This window comes from Callithrix jacchus, chromosome 13, assembly GCF_049354715.1.
Source record: "Callithrix jacchus isolate 240 chromosome 13, calJac240_pri, whole genome shotgun sequence".
Taxonomy (NCBI): domain Eukaryota; kingdom Metazoa; phylum Chordata; class Mammalia; order Primates; family Cebidae; genus Callithrix; species Callithrix jacchus.
This window is the reverse complement of record NC_133514.1, coordinates 61,906,156-61,922,888: the sequence shown is the minus strand read 5'-3', so window position 1 is coordinate 61,922,888 and position 16,733 is coordinate 61,906,156.

Here is a 16,733-nt window from a genome sequence, read left to right as displayed (position 1 = left end):
ATGTCCCCTATTTGCAGATTTGGAGGACCCTGAAAATCTAAAAGGGCTCAACCATCCTTTGACCTGTAGCCTCACAGAGCAGTCTATCTCTGTAATATCACACATTTATTGTGTGTGATATCTCCATAGGGAGAGTACTGGGCTCCTATGATGTGGAAGTGACAATTGCTTTTCACTGAGTGTAGGTAGCATCAGGTGCTTAGACAGAGAAATGCCTTACTATAATTTTCACAAAGAAGCAGAAGGAAGATACGAAGAGGGAACTTCCATTCTTGTCACCAATTCTATGAGAAGTGACAGTCTGCTCCTGTGAGAATCTGGCAGGTTGGGTGTGGCTTTTGGCAGGAAGAAAGACATAAATGAGGTAACTATTGGCCGGGCACCATGGCTCATGCCTGTAATCCCAGCACTTTGGGAGGCCGAGGTGGGTGGATCACCTGAGGTCAGGAGTTCGACACCAGCCTGACCAATATGATGAAACCCCATCTCTACTAAAAATATAAAAATTAGCAAGGCATAGTGGCAGGTGCCTATAATCCCAGCTACTGGGGAGGCTGAGGCAGGAAAATTGCTTGAACCTGGAAGGCGGAGGTTGCACTGAGCTGAGATCGAGCTACTGCACTCCAGACTGGGCAACAAAGTGAGACCCCGTGTCAAAAAAATAAATAAATAAAGAGCCATGAGAGCATCCATGGCCTGCGTGCCCACATGGCGGAGGAGAAGTGATAAGTGTGCTGCTTCCATAATACATTTGGATATTGTCAGCTAAGTTCACTTCTGAACTAAGGGGTCCCTCCACTTGCTGGCTGAAATTTGTCCTTGCACATCCCAAGGCTCATCTGCAAAGTCTACAATTCTGAAGATAGGGAGATTCAGCCATCGGTCTTTGAAATTTCCTGTGATGTGTTTCAATCTAGATGCAGAGGACATGGAAAAAATCAAAGTGCTCAAGTGATTCAAATATGTTATAGGCTACAATATTTTTCCAATTAAAATCCTCAGTTGTCATGTAGAAAGTGATTAAGCTCTTCTTGATTGCCAATTTTACTGAAAATGCTTAGTATTTTATAGTATCATTGAATATTTTTTGTTTTAGCCAAAGTATAGGAAAAAATAAATTAAACTGTATAGGTTGACTTTAAAAAAAATGAGGTAACTATTAGAATTCCTATCTTGTAGAAATTTTCCCCCAGCCTAATGAAAATAACAATAGCAATGCCAATTACCAGTAAGCATCTTGGAACAATGAGACAAAAAATGCCTTCCTTAATCCCTAGGTTTTCTCATTGTCACAAAGACAGATTCTCAGCTCTGTATTTTCAAGGTGTTGTGAGAGTGGAGGCATCCAAATAGGTGCTAGATATTATGCTGGAGAGGGCAATTGGGCAAGCTAATGTATTACTTTTATTAGTCTGGACCATAGACAGGCAGCACAGTTGTTAACTAAGTGCATATGAGACATAAAATACCAGCCTTGCCCACCCCCATCCCCATATATTATGGAATTGTCAGAGGTGTCTGAACTCCAGTGACTCCATCTTGAATACAGAGTGGGTAAAATAAGACTTAGATCTACTGAGCTATACTATCAGGTTAGGCATTCGTATTAGTGAAGGTTCTCTAGAGGGTCATGACTAATAGAATATATAATACATATAGATGGGAGTTTATTAAGTGTTAACTCACATGATCACAAGGTCCCACAACAGGCTGGCTACAGGCTCAGGAGCAAGGAAAGCAAATCCGAGTTCCAAAACTGAAGAGCTCAAAACATCAAGTCTGATGTTCAAGGGCAGGAATCATCTGCATAGGAAAAAAATGTAGGCTGGGAGGCTAGGCCAATCACTCTTTTCACATTTTTCTGCCTGCCTATATTCTAGCCCCACTAGTAGCTGATTAGATTGTGCTCACTCAGATTAAGGGAGGTCTGCCTTTCCCAGCCCACTGACTTGAATGGTAATCTCCTTTGGCAACACCCTCATAGACACACCCAGGATCAATATTTTGTATACTTCAATACACTCAAGTTGACAGTATTAACTAACAAAAGTCTACCCCTTTTGAGCCCATACACATCTTGCACCCATACACATCTCCTGAGATCATAATCTTCAAATAAAGACAACAATAAAGTCATAATTATACCTAACATAATACAACTATTCTTCATAAAACTGGAAATGCACCAATCCCCAACCCAAATACTATTACATAAAGTTAACAATACTTAAATGCTGATGTGAAGTCAATAAATGTATGTCAAATGATAAAGGAGAAAGGAAATAAAATGAAGATATTTCCTTAGTGCAAGTGTATACATGCACAAACAGGTTTTGAACAAAAAGAGAAGATACTCTTGACAATTACAGTCCTCATTTTTGTACCTGGTCACATGGTTGTAGCTGGTATTGATGAGTGTGTTCTTCTACCACCTATTCTGTATTCCCTTTGCCTCAGCAAGCACCTCAGCAGGTCATGGTTTTTTTCCCTGGTGAAGTGACGCAAATCTTCATTCCTGAAGGGTCTGGACCATTTGTAGTCCTGCCTGGATTGGGCTGTTATAGTTTCCCATTGACCTCAATAACAGAGTATGGTAATACTAAGAAATGCCCTAATGAATCTCCTGTATCCCATGTATGCTCTTCCTTCACTTTATTGTGGACTGATTTCATCTTGATAGTCAAGATCAGTCACACCATCCAACACTGTAACTCCCTACTTAGCCTGTTGACTTAAAGATAGGAAGAGCCCAAAGTGTCCAGGTGGCAATCTTAACTTCCAGTTTAATGGAATCGTGCCTTCTGCTGGCAGCATTCCTCCCTCCAGAACAAAGACCTCTAGGTCAGCAGACAGCAATGTTGTAGGAAGAGGAAGCAAAAATTTTTAGTGTATCACTAGGGATGATGGTGAGTGGTGCTAGTTCAACTTCCACCTCTTGATTCCTGGACCTGTGAATCTTAGCTATGGGAGAAACAGTACCATACATTGGACGCTGATTCAGAGCAAACAAGGTCTTCTGGAGAGCTTTGCCCCAGCCCTGCAAAGTATTGTCACCTAATTGGCATTGTAATTGTGACTTCAAAAGGCCATTCCACCATTCTGTCAATCCAGCTGCTTCAGTATGATGGGGAACATGTTAAGACCAGTGAATTCCATGAGCATGAGCTCACTGATGCACTTCTTTAGCCATAAAGTGAGTGCCTTGGTCACTCTTGGTTGTAGAAAAGGCCAAATACAGCAACTTATTCTTTACCTTGGAGGAATTCGACAGGTCCCATACCCCTGGACCCCTAGAAATTTTACTGAGGTAGAAGGTCCCTGAATTTTAGTCAGATTTATTTTTCATCCTCTGGCACACAAATGTGTCACCAATAAGTTCAGTGGGTTTGGTATTTCTTGCTCACTGAATCCTATCAACATAATGTCATCCATGTAATGGACCACTGTGATATCTTGTGGAAGTGAAAAGCAATCAAGTTCTCTCCAAATAAAATTATGATGAGAGACAAAACTAAAGAACTGATACACCCCTTAGGTAAGACAGTAAAGGTATATTGTTGGCCTTTTCAGCTGAAGGCAAATTGCTTCTGGTGGGCCTTATGGGCAGGAATGGAGAAAACGGCATTTGCCAAGTCAATGGCTGCATACCAGGTACCAGAAGATGTATTAATTTGCTCACACAATGAAACCACCTCCAGTACAGCAGCTGGATTTGGAGTCACCACTTGGTGAAGCTTATGATAGTCCACTTTCATTCTCCAAGATCGACCTGTCTTCTGCACAGAACAAATAGGAAAGTTGAAAGGGGATGTGTTGGGAATCACCACTTCTGCATCTTTCAAGTCCTTGATGGTGGCACTAATCTCCACAATCCCTCAAGGAATGCGATATTGTCTTGGATTTACTATTTTTCTAGGTAGAGGCAGCTCTAATGGCTTCCATTTGGCCTATCCCGCCATAATAGTCCTCATTCTACCAGTCAGGAAGCCAATGTAGGTGTTCTGCCAGCTATTAAGTATGTCTATGCCAATTATGCACTCTGGCACTGGGGAAACAACCACAGGATGAGTCCAGATTCACTGTAAATCAGGACCTGAGCTAAAACTCCATTAATTACCTGACCTCCATAAGCCCCCACTTTAATTGGAGGGCTACAATGATGTTTTGTGTCATTTGGAATCAACATCGGCTCAGAGCCAGTGTCCAGTAGTCCCTGAGATGTCTGATCATTTCTTTTCCCCCAACACACGGTCACCCTGGCAAAAGGCTGGAGGTCTCCCTGGGGAAGGTTGGGAGAAAGATTCACTATATGAATTGTTGGTAGTGTAGTGGGGTCTTTTCTAAGGAGACCCAGCCTCCCCTTCATTCAAGGGGTTCTGGGTCTATAAATTAGCTCAAGTCTGGAAATTGATTGAGGGGACATGATTCTCTGTGTTTATAATGCAAATTACTCTTTTGTCCATTTGACCTAGAAGTTTTCTGCTTGTATAAATTAAGTAGAAATGCAGTAGGCTTCCTATCAATTTCACTTCTTGAAATACTATGATTTGTTAGCAATGCCAGAGCTCTACATGAGTCAGACTACTTTGCCACTTTGCCTCTGCTATCTGTTACGGTAGTTACACCCACCTCGCCTTTGATGGTTGGGTGCTGCCACTTGGCCACTGCCACCTTGAGATCCAATTATTCCCATTGCATTTACATTTTGTAGTTGAATGACTGAAGTTCTCACTGTTAGATCTGACATACAGAGGAGCAATTACAGGGCTCTTCAAGATGCAGATATTTTACTGCACTCACAAATTTATTTTGAATTGGTAAAGGGTTTATCTTCTGGATCCTCCCAACTGAGATAAGTAGGTCTAAAGTGATAATCCACTCCACCATCCCAATGCCCTAAGCCTTTGGATCCCTTCCTTTACATTAAACCAAGGGAGATCAGGCATTTTCAGCTCACTCACAGTGGACCATCTTTTAATCCATATTTCAGCTAACCAAGCAAATAAACTATTAGAACATTTTTAACTCTCCAAGCTGCAATATTAAATGCAGAGTCTTCCATAACCTTAATACCCATTCCCATGCCTGTTCTCCAGATTTCTGTTTACATAAATTAGAAAACTCAAGCAGTTATTTTTGAGTAAAATAACTCCTTCTCATGGGTCACACTCTCAACCTTCTCATGGGTTGTACTCTCAACCTCACCTCTAGGGGCCCACCAGGACTTTAGCAAACAGGGTGCTGGGGGTGGCTCCTGAGGAGAATTAACATTATCTGGCCCAGCAACTGCCTCAGAGGAGGCCATCACGGTTGCCTCAGGCAGTACAGGGTCTAGCTCCCCAAATGTGGAAAGGCTGAAGGCAGCATGGGTTGGGAAGGTAATGTTGCCATTACTGGGGATGAGGAAGCTGTTTCTTCTGGCAAAAAAAGGTTCATCAGAGTTTACAAAATCAGTTTCCCTAGCTTCCTCAGGATCCTCCCACATGTCCCTATTCTAAGTTGCAGGGACCCATTCTTTTCCAATCGATGCCCTTACATTCACAGTAGACACTTGTTGAGGCTGTGCATGCACCTTTCAATGCAGGTCAGCCACTCACATGATAAGAGCCTATTTCTGTTCTTCCACAATTTCAGCTCTTTTGCTACAGGAGATAAGACTCTCACTCAGGGCAATCTTAGCAGATTTGAGGCTCAGGATTTACTTCTAAAGCCAGGAGACAGAATTCATCATTTTCTTTCATCACTTTTTCCACTGAACTTAGCAGCAACCAACCAGCTTCATTATGTTCCTTGGTTCTCCAATAGCTTCTCAAGGTAATATGTATGGAGTCACTAAACTCCTTGCCTCTTAGGAGTGATCAATCAGGAGTGTCAAATGCATTTACTTTGCATAACTCTGAACAGTTCATGTCATGGACTATCAGTGTTCTCCATATTATTAGAAGGAGAGTCCTTAGCAATTTTTTGTCTAATCATATTAAGTAGCCAACTCCAGAAACATAAAAGACAGCAAAAGAATATTATCCTTAATATTCTTTTCCTCTAGAACCACTCCTGGTATCAAAATCTGTATTAGTCAGGGTTCTCTAGAGGGACATAAGTAATGGAGTTTACATATAAACTCACATGATCACAAGGTCCCACAGTAGGCCATCTGCAGGCTGAGGAGCAAGGAGAGTCAGTGCTAGTTCCAAAACTGAAGAACTTGGAGTTCAATGTTTGAGGGCAGAAAGCATCCACCACAGGAGAAAAATGCAGGCTGGGAGGCTAGGCCAGTCTCTCTTTTCACATTTTCTGCCTGTTTGTATTCTAGCTGCACTGGCAGCTGATTAGATTGTGCCCACCCAAATTTAGGGTGGGTCTGCCTTTCCCAGCTGACTGACTCAAACGTTAATCTCCTTTGGCAACACCCTCACAGGCACACCAGGATTAATACTTTTTATCTTTCAAACCAATCAAGTTGATACTCAGTATTAATCAGCACAGTATTCTAAGTCACAGGATGAGATAGGAGGTTGGCATAAGATGCAAGCTACAGAGACTTTGCTGATAAAAGGATGCAGTGAAGAAGCCAGCCAAAAGCCACAAAAACAAAGATTGCAGAAAAGTGACCTCTGAGATTCGGAGAAATAGGAATGCTTTTACACTGTTGATAGGAGTGTAAATTAGTGCAACCATTGTGGAAGGCAGTGTGACAATTTCTCAAGGATCTAGAAATAAAAAATACCATTTGACCCAGCAATCCCATTACAGGATATATACCCAAAGGATTATAAGTTGTTCTATTATAAAGACACATGTATAGGTATGTTCATTGTGACACTGTTTACCATAGCAAAGACTTGGAACCAACCCAAATGCCCATCAATGATAGACTGGATAAAGAAAATGTGACACATATATACCATGGAATACTATGCAGCCATAAACAATGATGAGTTCATGTCCTTTGCAGGGACATGGATGAAGCTGGAAACCATCATTCTCAGCAAACTGACACCAGAAAAGAAAACCAAATACCGCATGTTCTCATTTATAAGTGGGTGTTGAACAATGAAGACATATGGACACAGGGAGGGGAACATCATACACTGGGGTCTGTTAGGGGATGGGGGGCTAGGGGAGAGATAGCAGGGGGCAGGGAGATTGGGGAGAAATAACATTAGGAGAAATACCTAATGTAGGTGATGGGGGGATATACCACCCTGACACATGTATACCTATGTAACAGTCCTGCAAGATCTGTACGTGTTCCCCAGAACTTAAAATATAATAAAAAAAGTGACCTCTGAAAGTCATCCTCACTGCTCATTATATGTTAATTATAATACATCTGCATGCTAAAAAATACTCCCACCAGTGCTATGACAGTTTACAGACGCCATGGCAACATTAGGAAGTTACCCTATATGGTCTGAAAGGGGAGGAATCTTCAGTTCTGGGAATTGCTCACCCCTTTCCCAGAAAACTCATGAATAATCCACCCCTTGTTTGCATAATCAAGAAATAACCATAAACATAGCCAACTAGCAGGCCTTGGGCTGCTCTACCTATGGAGTAGCCATGCTTTATTCCTTTACTTTCCTAACAAACTTCTTTTCACTTTACTGTATGGATTTGCCTTGAATACTTTCTTACCTGAGATCCAAGAACCATCTTTTGGGGTCTAGATTGTGACCCTTTCCCAGTAACAGAATCATAATGTGCATTTAACAAACATAATTTTTTATGTGGGAAAAAACTAAGTTTTGATAAGAATTTACTGCAAAGTTTAGAATAATCTGTATTTTTTAACTGTATGTTAAGACCTACAGAGTAAATTTCTGCTATTAAATGATCTACCTATATGTACATAATTAAATTTCTTTAAAAGACTCTTGAGTGTGTAAATCAATAATAATAACATATTATTGGGTTTATGATATATAGAAGTAAAATATCCAAGAACATATGGGTAGGTAGAGGGTAAACAGAATTACACTATTGTGAAGTTAATTACATTGCTCAATTGTTGTTATTTAAAGATAGGCCATAAGGATACATATAGTAATCTCTAAATCAACCACCAAAATAATACAAGGCATTACATCAGAAATTAAATTGAGTAAATAAAACAGGAAAGAAAAAACAGAGAAAAAAAACAGAGGCTCAAATTCAGGAATATAAATAGTTATATTAAATGTTAATGGATGGTACACTCCAGTTGAGAAACAGAGTGCTCAGAATGTATATGAAAGAGCAACATTCAACTATACACTTAAAATAAAACACTTTAAATAAAAGGTCATAGACAGATTGAAAATAAAAGTGTGGAAAAGATACATCACATAAACACAATGCATAAGAAGTTAGTGTGGCTAGATTAGCATCAAAGTAGAAAGTAGAGCATGCCTGTAGTCACCATACCTGGGAGGCTACGGTGGGAGGATCACCTGAGCCTGGGAGGTCGAGGCTGCCGTGAGCCGTGACAACATCACTTCACTCCAGCCTGGGTGATAGAATGAGACCCTATCTCAAAACAAACAAACAAAACAAAGATTAGGGGAATTGTATATTCATACAATTGAATATTATGTAACCAGCAAAAACCATGGTTTGGAGAATTATTATTGATAAGAAAAATGACAATAAAAATAGCACACAGAGTTATAACATTTTAATATATAAACCTATGGGTCCCAGATATGTCACAAGCTTATCCAGCATGCACATTTGAATATTGGTAAGGTGTGGATATTTTCAATACATCAGAGTTTAATTTAAAAAAGGAGCAATGACAAATAAATTTTATTAACAATAATTGGAAATTATCTTCCAACATTTCTGCAATTGAAATTGTTTCATTGTTTTAATTATCAGTAAAACAGTGACATTTTCTTTCTACATAAATTAAACTTTCACAATATAAAAAAGTCTATCACACCAAAATGTTGCTCAGCTTTTTAAAAATTAACATTTCTTAGTTTACAATTCTATACACAAAAGCATTGCTTTCTAGTAAACTTACATACACTGTGTGTAAGATTCAGACATGCCTTTTAGAATATGAAACTCCACTCATATCTCAGCAAGATAACGGATAGTATATAATGAGTTTTGAAATGAACTTCTGGGTTGATATAAAATGACAGCCACTTAAGGCTCCATTTGAGTTTTCATTACTTATGTCCAGTTTAAAATGTGATCAAATAGTTCTCAGCCTGGCTGAGTTGCAGCTGACTATGGTCCACTTAAATAAAGCTTTTACCAAATGTCAGAGCCATTGTGCATATTAATTAGAATATGAGTGGCTTATTTGAGGACAATGACAGGACTGTCTCCAGAAAGTATAATACATTATTCTTTAAGATCAGAGTGTAGTGTATGCCATTCTAACAATAACATCAAGAAGGAAGCCAGGCGAGGTGGCTCACCTCTGTAGTTCCAGCAGTTTGGGAGGCTGAGGTGGGAAGATCACGAGGTCAGAAGATCAAGACCATCTTGGCCAACATGGTGAAACCCCATCTCTACTAAAAATACAAAAAAAATAGCTGGGCATAGTGGTGCTTACCTGTAGTTGCAGCTACTCAGGAGGCTGAGGCAGGAGAATCACTTGAACCTGGGAGTCAGAGGTTGCAGTGAGCTGAGATTGTGCCATTGCACTTCAGCCTGGTGACAGATGGAGACTCTCAAAAAAAAAAAAAAAAAAACATTAAGAAGGATCATTTGTTTGTCTAGCTGCTTCATTGTACTAGCTGGAACAGACACTTATAATACAATGATCAGCTTAAGGTCAGAAGAATAATGTTAACCTTGGTAGAGCTTACCAACTCCTGTTTATTGTGTTAAGAAGCAGGTGCTAAAGAAAGTAACTTGCAAAGAAACAGGAAAGGGCTAAAGAGATGTTAATTAACATAACTCTTGTCCTACGATATTATTTCTACTGTTCCATTAAGGAAACAAACTGTTGAAAAGAAGTAATGGATCACTGAAGTTTTACATTTTCTTCCAGTTGAGTAAATCCTCGAACAGGTGACCAGTTTCAACTTTATCCTTTATCAAATTAGTCAGTACAGTCATTTTTTCTTTCCTAATAGCTCCCAAACCCATATGTTATTACTACTAACACTACAATGGATTTCTTATCTTCAACTATTGTTTTATTTCCCTATCTTGTCCCTAGCCTTTTGTGTAACTATAAGCTAATTTATCTTATAGAGCTGAAGTCACTTTCATTCATCAATTTTCTTTTCAACAACTTTCACTAGTTCTCTGTTATCTATAGGTTTAAGTTCAGTAGCAACTATAAAGTAATGACTACGCTTAACTCCAATTCCTACCACTCATCATATACGAGACATTTCTTTTTATAGTAGTCCCCACTTACTTATGAAAGATACTTTTCAAGACCCCAGTGGATGCTTGATACCATGGATCATACTGAATCCGGTAACAATATATGCATACTTATGATAAAGTTTAATTTATAAATTAGGCACAGTAAGAGATCAACAACAATAACTAATAATAAAATAAAACAATGATAACAACATGCCAGCATCACTATTCTTACACTTCGGGGACATAATTAAGTCAAATAAAGGTGACTTCAACACAAACACTACAATATTGTGATATTGAATCTGATCACCTAGACAGCTACCAAGTGACTAGTGGCCAAGCAGTATAGACAGCGTGCATACATTGAACCAAAGGGTGATCACATCCTGGGTGGAACAAAGTGAGAACAGTCAATGTCATGCTACTCAAAACAGCATGCAATTAAAAACTTATAAATTATTTCTGGAATTTTTCCTTTCATAATTTTAGACCACAGTTGACTGCTGATAAATGAAACTGCAGAAAGTGAAACTACAGAAAAGGGGGGAGCTACTGCCCTAGTCCTGGACAATACTGTGAATTCTTACACCTCGTTTCTAACTTCTTTTATTAACTTCAAAGATCCAGCAGTTTTATTTTATATAGCCCTTAAGTATCAGGTTAGATTTCTCTTCAGTGAGGTATTCCCTGACAATAGTAACCCAAATTAATTGGCATTGACATATTTTCTCCTAATAAAGATCATCTGGGGATCCTGTATCTTTACGGAAATTATTATAGTTCATAATTAGATTAAGAATGTCTTGAGGGCAGGTATGTCTTTTAACATTCTGATGAATAACAGAGGTAAACATCATGAGATAAATAAATACTTGTGTGTGGTATTATTATCATTTTTCTTTATTAGCTTATTTGATATAAATCTGTTAATTTGCAAAGCAGAAGAATGATCATTAAAAAAATGGAAGGAGGGTGTCTTTTCTCAGTCTCAGAAAGGTAGTAACCATAACCTTGATGATTAGGAATTTAAAGCAGAGGCCAATGAAAACACACTCATCACTAGCATGTGGATATTATACTTAATGTAAATGTAATCTTTTCTTATTTATTTTTTTCCAGATTTGTTATTTTCATTTATTAAATAAGAAGAAATACTTTGCTGAAGAGGACACAGGGAACCCTATTTAGTGTGAAGGAAGGATTACAAGAGATTCTTGGAATATCAAAGATGTGTAACTTGGAGGTAGGTCGATGTTCCCTTAGTCTCCAGTTCTCTTTAGAAATGGGAACGAAAAGCTCAAATACTGACAAAGGCATAAAAATCATCATATAATATCAAATATAGCTATATGCTAAGCTTTATGAGGCCAAAGACTTTGTCCATCTACTCAGTACTGTGTACTCAATATCTAAGACCATTCCTGACACATAGTAGGCATTCTTGAGAATTTGTTGATCTAATGAGGATTATTAATACTTTTAACCTTTGACTGTAATTAGCTTTATGATAAATATCATTAAAATTCATTGAGATTTTAGAGCAGATGTTCTACATAGAATTTTCTTAATTGTTTTTATTTTTATAGTTGAAAACTGGCCATGGCAGACCTTTCTCTTTCCCCTCTGTCAATCACACTGATTGGTTACCAGTCACAGCAAGATGATAATGAGCTTTTAGTATCCACTGTGTGCAACTGTCATATTTTCCCTCCTTTGGCTTATGTGCTTAATTTTTCATTTATTCTTCTTTGCTGGAAAGTAAATATTCTTGCTTCATAATCACTATAGAAAACAGAGGAGACGGGGGAGGAGAAAACAGTATGTTGTTGAAATCATCAAATTCTTAATACCTCCTTAGGGCAACAGAAGGATGGCAGGTGTTAAAGAATTATGTAAAAAGAAAAGGAACAAAGACATTAAAAGAAAGCCTCCATAATGAATCTTCTGGCAGGTTTCAGAGAAAGAAGCAGCTGAGTCCTAATGGCAAGAAAACATAGTGGAACCTACTGGTAAAATATGGTGACTGGTGCTTTCAACATGTTCAAAAATATGGTCACTCAGAAAATATATGTTTCAAAGTGCCTGAAGATATTTAACAAGATGATACAATGGCCTGAAAGACTACATATTTATAAGTTGACAATAATATTCATATTTTAAATGTTACCTCTCATTTAGGATCTCAAATTGCTACATGGGGAACATTATTTCTCTATTTATGAATTTTGCTAAAACATTTTTTGGAATGACTTTAGGATTTTTTTTTAAACAAAGAAAATTTCAGGAGCTTGATATCATTCGAGTCTAATGCAATAATCTGCATATCTTGGCACCATTATGAAAAATGTACAAAACAAAGATAGGGTTACAAATGTAAATACCAGAGTTAATAATTGTGACACAAATATACTATGGAAACAGCATGACTCAGTAGCTAGGCAACAGATTAGAAACTCAGGTTTAATATGTAATTCTGATTCTTCCCCCTGCTTTCTAGCTTTGTTTCTTATCAGCAATCTATTTAATATGTTGACTTATATAGTCAAAGGATAAAAATGGTGCAAAATAAGCCAAAATAGCAAATAACTTCCCGTTCTTATTTAACTTTGTAATGTCCCAGACTTTACATTTGAATGGCTGTGTAGGAGTATCACAGCACTTCACAATAAATGATGAAATCACAGTCAAGACATATAAGATGATTTGAAGAGTTGTATCTTTGTACTATACTGCCCAATCTACCCTTGAACAGTGCTACCTATTTGACTTACTATGCGCCAACCTACGTGGAAGAAGGTGGTGTCTTTTTCTGTTTTGTCTGACTCTGGTTCAAACAATCCCAACCTGAAAAAATATATATCATTTTCAAACAGAAAAAAAGAATTATCTTCAAGCTTTCTACTTACCTGTTCTAGTCAGAATGAAATGGTGACTATGCTTTTAAAAAAAAATGTAGCAGATAATGTGATAATGTCATTAAAATGTTAGCAACGGAGTTTCCACAGATGAACACATGTGCAACCCTGTTTTTTTAAATTTCTCCATTTGGAAAATGGAAAACAGAACTAGGTAAAACAAAAACAACAAAACAAACCTCACCATGAGCTAAGGTTGCAGTTATTCATATGCTAGCAGAATGTCTCAAAATATCAATTCTTCTTCTCCATTGCCAAAACCTTTATATCTCCACAAAAACTAAAATGCAGTGGTATGATATTTGTAATCAAGCTTTCTGGATACAAAAGCAGTTTTTCATAGTTTCTGCTAATGTCACTATTTGCTCCCAGGAATTGCAGCCACTGAATCATTTGGTGGATCCAGGCATTATATTGTGAGTGTTTAACAATTTTAACTCATCATTATCAACTGGCAATATAACCTAATATAAACTAATATTGGTTGGGTATGTGTCATGCACTGACATATAAGGTCAACAACAGTGATATTTTGGCTCCTAACCCAAACAGTTTCTAACCTCTGATAGAATATAAATGTAAGGTAGTACATTACTCTAAAGGAACAAACAATAAGGTTGGAGAAAGTCTGTTTGTTTTCTTTGTTAAATCTTACGTTTTATTAGTACTTTGATTTCAATAAACATGTCCGTATTGATACCAGTCCCTGAGCTTTAAAGCAGCTGTCAGGATAAAAGATCTAGATAGAGGCATTTCAATGAAGGAGCTCTCAGGAAAACACAGTCAGACATTTAAATAATATAATACAATAGATTAAATGCTATCGTTGAATATTTTTAAGTATAGCAGAATCAGGGAGGAAGTAAGTAACTAGATATTAGAAATGGGATAAAGCTTCACTGGGGAGGAAGCAATCTAACTAACTCATAGAATCAGAAAAGTCAGGCCCAAACAGATAAAGTTAGTACAGGAAAGAAAATTCCACACAAGAGAAACAGTAAATGAGCAGAACATAATGCTGGGTTTTGATGCTGTTTTACTTTAATTTTCATTTTTTCATGGGATAAGGAATAGAAAAAGAGCAAGAGCACCATGAGATATGAAATGCAAGAGTTGAAATGTAAGTTTAGAGAAGGAAAAACTTAAGGAAAGACTAATTCTTCATCTGAGGCTGCCGTGGGATACTCTGTTCCAGGAAACAGGCCAGGAAAAGAAATAGAGGGTGAAGTTGTAGGGAGAGGACTTATGAGAGACTCAAAATTAAGACACAATTTTTAATTAAGACATGAAATCACGACAGAAGGAGTTGATCCAGAAACTTCACCCTGACTTGTAGATGCTTCAAGCTCAGCGGTTCTGTAAAACACTTGGTAAATAACAAAGCCTCCAGACATTCAAAAGGATATTCACAGAATGGAATCTAAAATATCAAACAGTAGAAAACACAGTAAGGAATACTGGCAAAAGCAGCAACTACCAAACACGTGTACTCTCAAAGTACATAATTTCAATGTTGCTATTTCTGATGAGACCTAAATTCCTTTGTTTCATACCTTGACATTTAGAGAGTTTTTAAATTTTCACCAAGACCTAAGGGCTTCAGTCACTAAAGCTCTAATTCTGCAGAATTTATAGCCTTAATTCTTTGCCATATTCTGGAGCCGCTTCATTTCACCTGTCTGACCTCCTGGGTCTCAGGTCAACCATACACAAGCTGGGGGCAAGCTACAGCGCAGAGCTCCTAATGGGGCTCAAGACAGGCGGCTGGAGTTCAATAAATATTGATTGATGGTAACAGGGACAGTATCACTCTTCTTAGATATGTTGTCACTCCGCCTGCAGGAAAACACTGAGAGTCTGTGCTATTCAGGACAGTTTCCATGGCAGCAGAAATTAAAGGCCAGCAAACTTGAAGCTACACAAAAGTTGTGAGACAACATCATTCTGAACCTTGCATCATTCATGACTGTTTGTATTGTTTCAGCACAAAGAACAGACCAAGAATCTTCAATATGTCTGCATTGTGAATAGTCAAACTGTGACAGCTATGCCATGTTTTTCATGGAATAGACTATTTACAAGCTAAGGTATAGATTTTTTAAGTGGGGAACAAGTGAGGCATAGTCCCTCCTCATGTTTTAGCTTCAGTACACAGAGGAGATAACTTTTTTGGACGTCTTGAGGCAATATTAGAGAGAACATATCTAGCTTAGCTCTTAGTATCCATATTTGCACCTCCTGAGGCCTCTAAATGGCCAATTTTATTGAGCAGATTTTGCTATAATTATTGAGCTGCATTACGAGGGGATGAGATACCATCCTCTCAAAGGCAATTGCAATGCACACTTTCTTTTCCTGCATGCTTCTGGTTAAGAATTACTTAGAGATTCCTAGAATCAATGGGCTCATGAAGAATCAATGGCTCCATGGAAAATATCACATAAGCTAGAGTATACAATGGAGGTGCTTCATAAACTGAACTCTCTCTGGTTTGTGTGTTAATCTCACGAAACCTCGATTGAAGACCCCATCTATTATTTTGAATCAGAGTGGCTGCTTTATAATATGTAGTGATATTTCCAAATTTTTTCTTATATTATTCTCAATTTCCTTGGTCTCTAAAAGATACCTTGGAATCAGAACTGCTTCTACAAATTGGAGATAAAATAACTTAAGTGATTCAGAAGCTTATTTCTTTGTTGGTTGGTTTGTTCTCCTGCTTTTTAATTAGTTTATAAAAACAAAGCAAAACTAAGAAACCTAAGAATGGGAAGTAAGCATTCAGGCACAAAAATAGATAAGATTTCTGCTTTCAAGAAGGATATTGACACCTTTGCTCCAACTTTTAAAGTAAATCTCATAAAAGAAGGATTTATAATAATTAATTTTAATTTCAAGCTATTTTTCATACATATACACGAATGCCTTTGATATACAGAAAATTTGAAAAGTAAAAGTATATGTAAGACAGATGACAGAACAGTGCACTTGTACCTTTATTAATTCTAAGTGAGAAGTCTTAGGTCCCTGGAAACAGGGAAGGCAGAATACATGAAACGAAGAATCTAAAAAAGAAAAAGAAAATATCCACATGTATGTCCTAGATAACCTAAAATTCTAACTTCAAAGAGCAAAAATATTTTTAATTTGGCACTGTGTTCAGTCTTCTACTTTGCTATTTATATTTATTACCAGAACTCCTGAAATATAAACTGCTTAAACATTTCTAATGGCTAATTTTTCTCTTCTTACTTTGGGGGAATTAAGATCAAGTGGATATCTGGAATGGAAAGGAGACTATCAGCACAACCACCACCTTAGCACATCAACCTACAACCCCTGCCGCCCGCCACCACACACATACATGTGCAGTTATTAGAAGACTCAGAAACACTTTCCTGAGGGACAATGGGTCGACAAGGGTTCCATCCACATATGACTGCTCATCTATAAGAATAATCCTTGCTCTAGACATTAGATAGAGATGTATTATGTGGA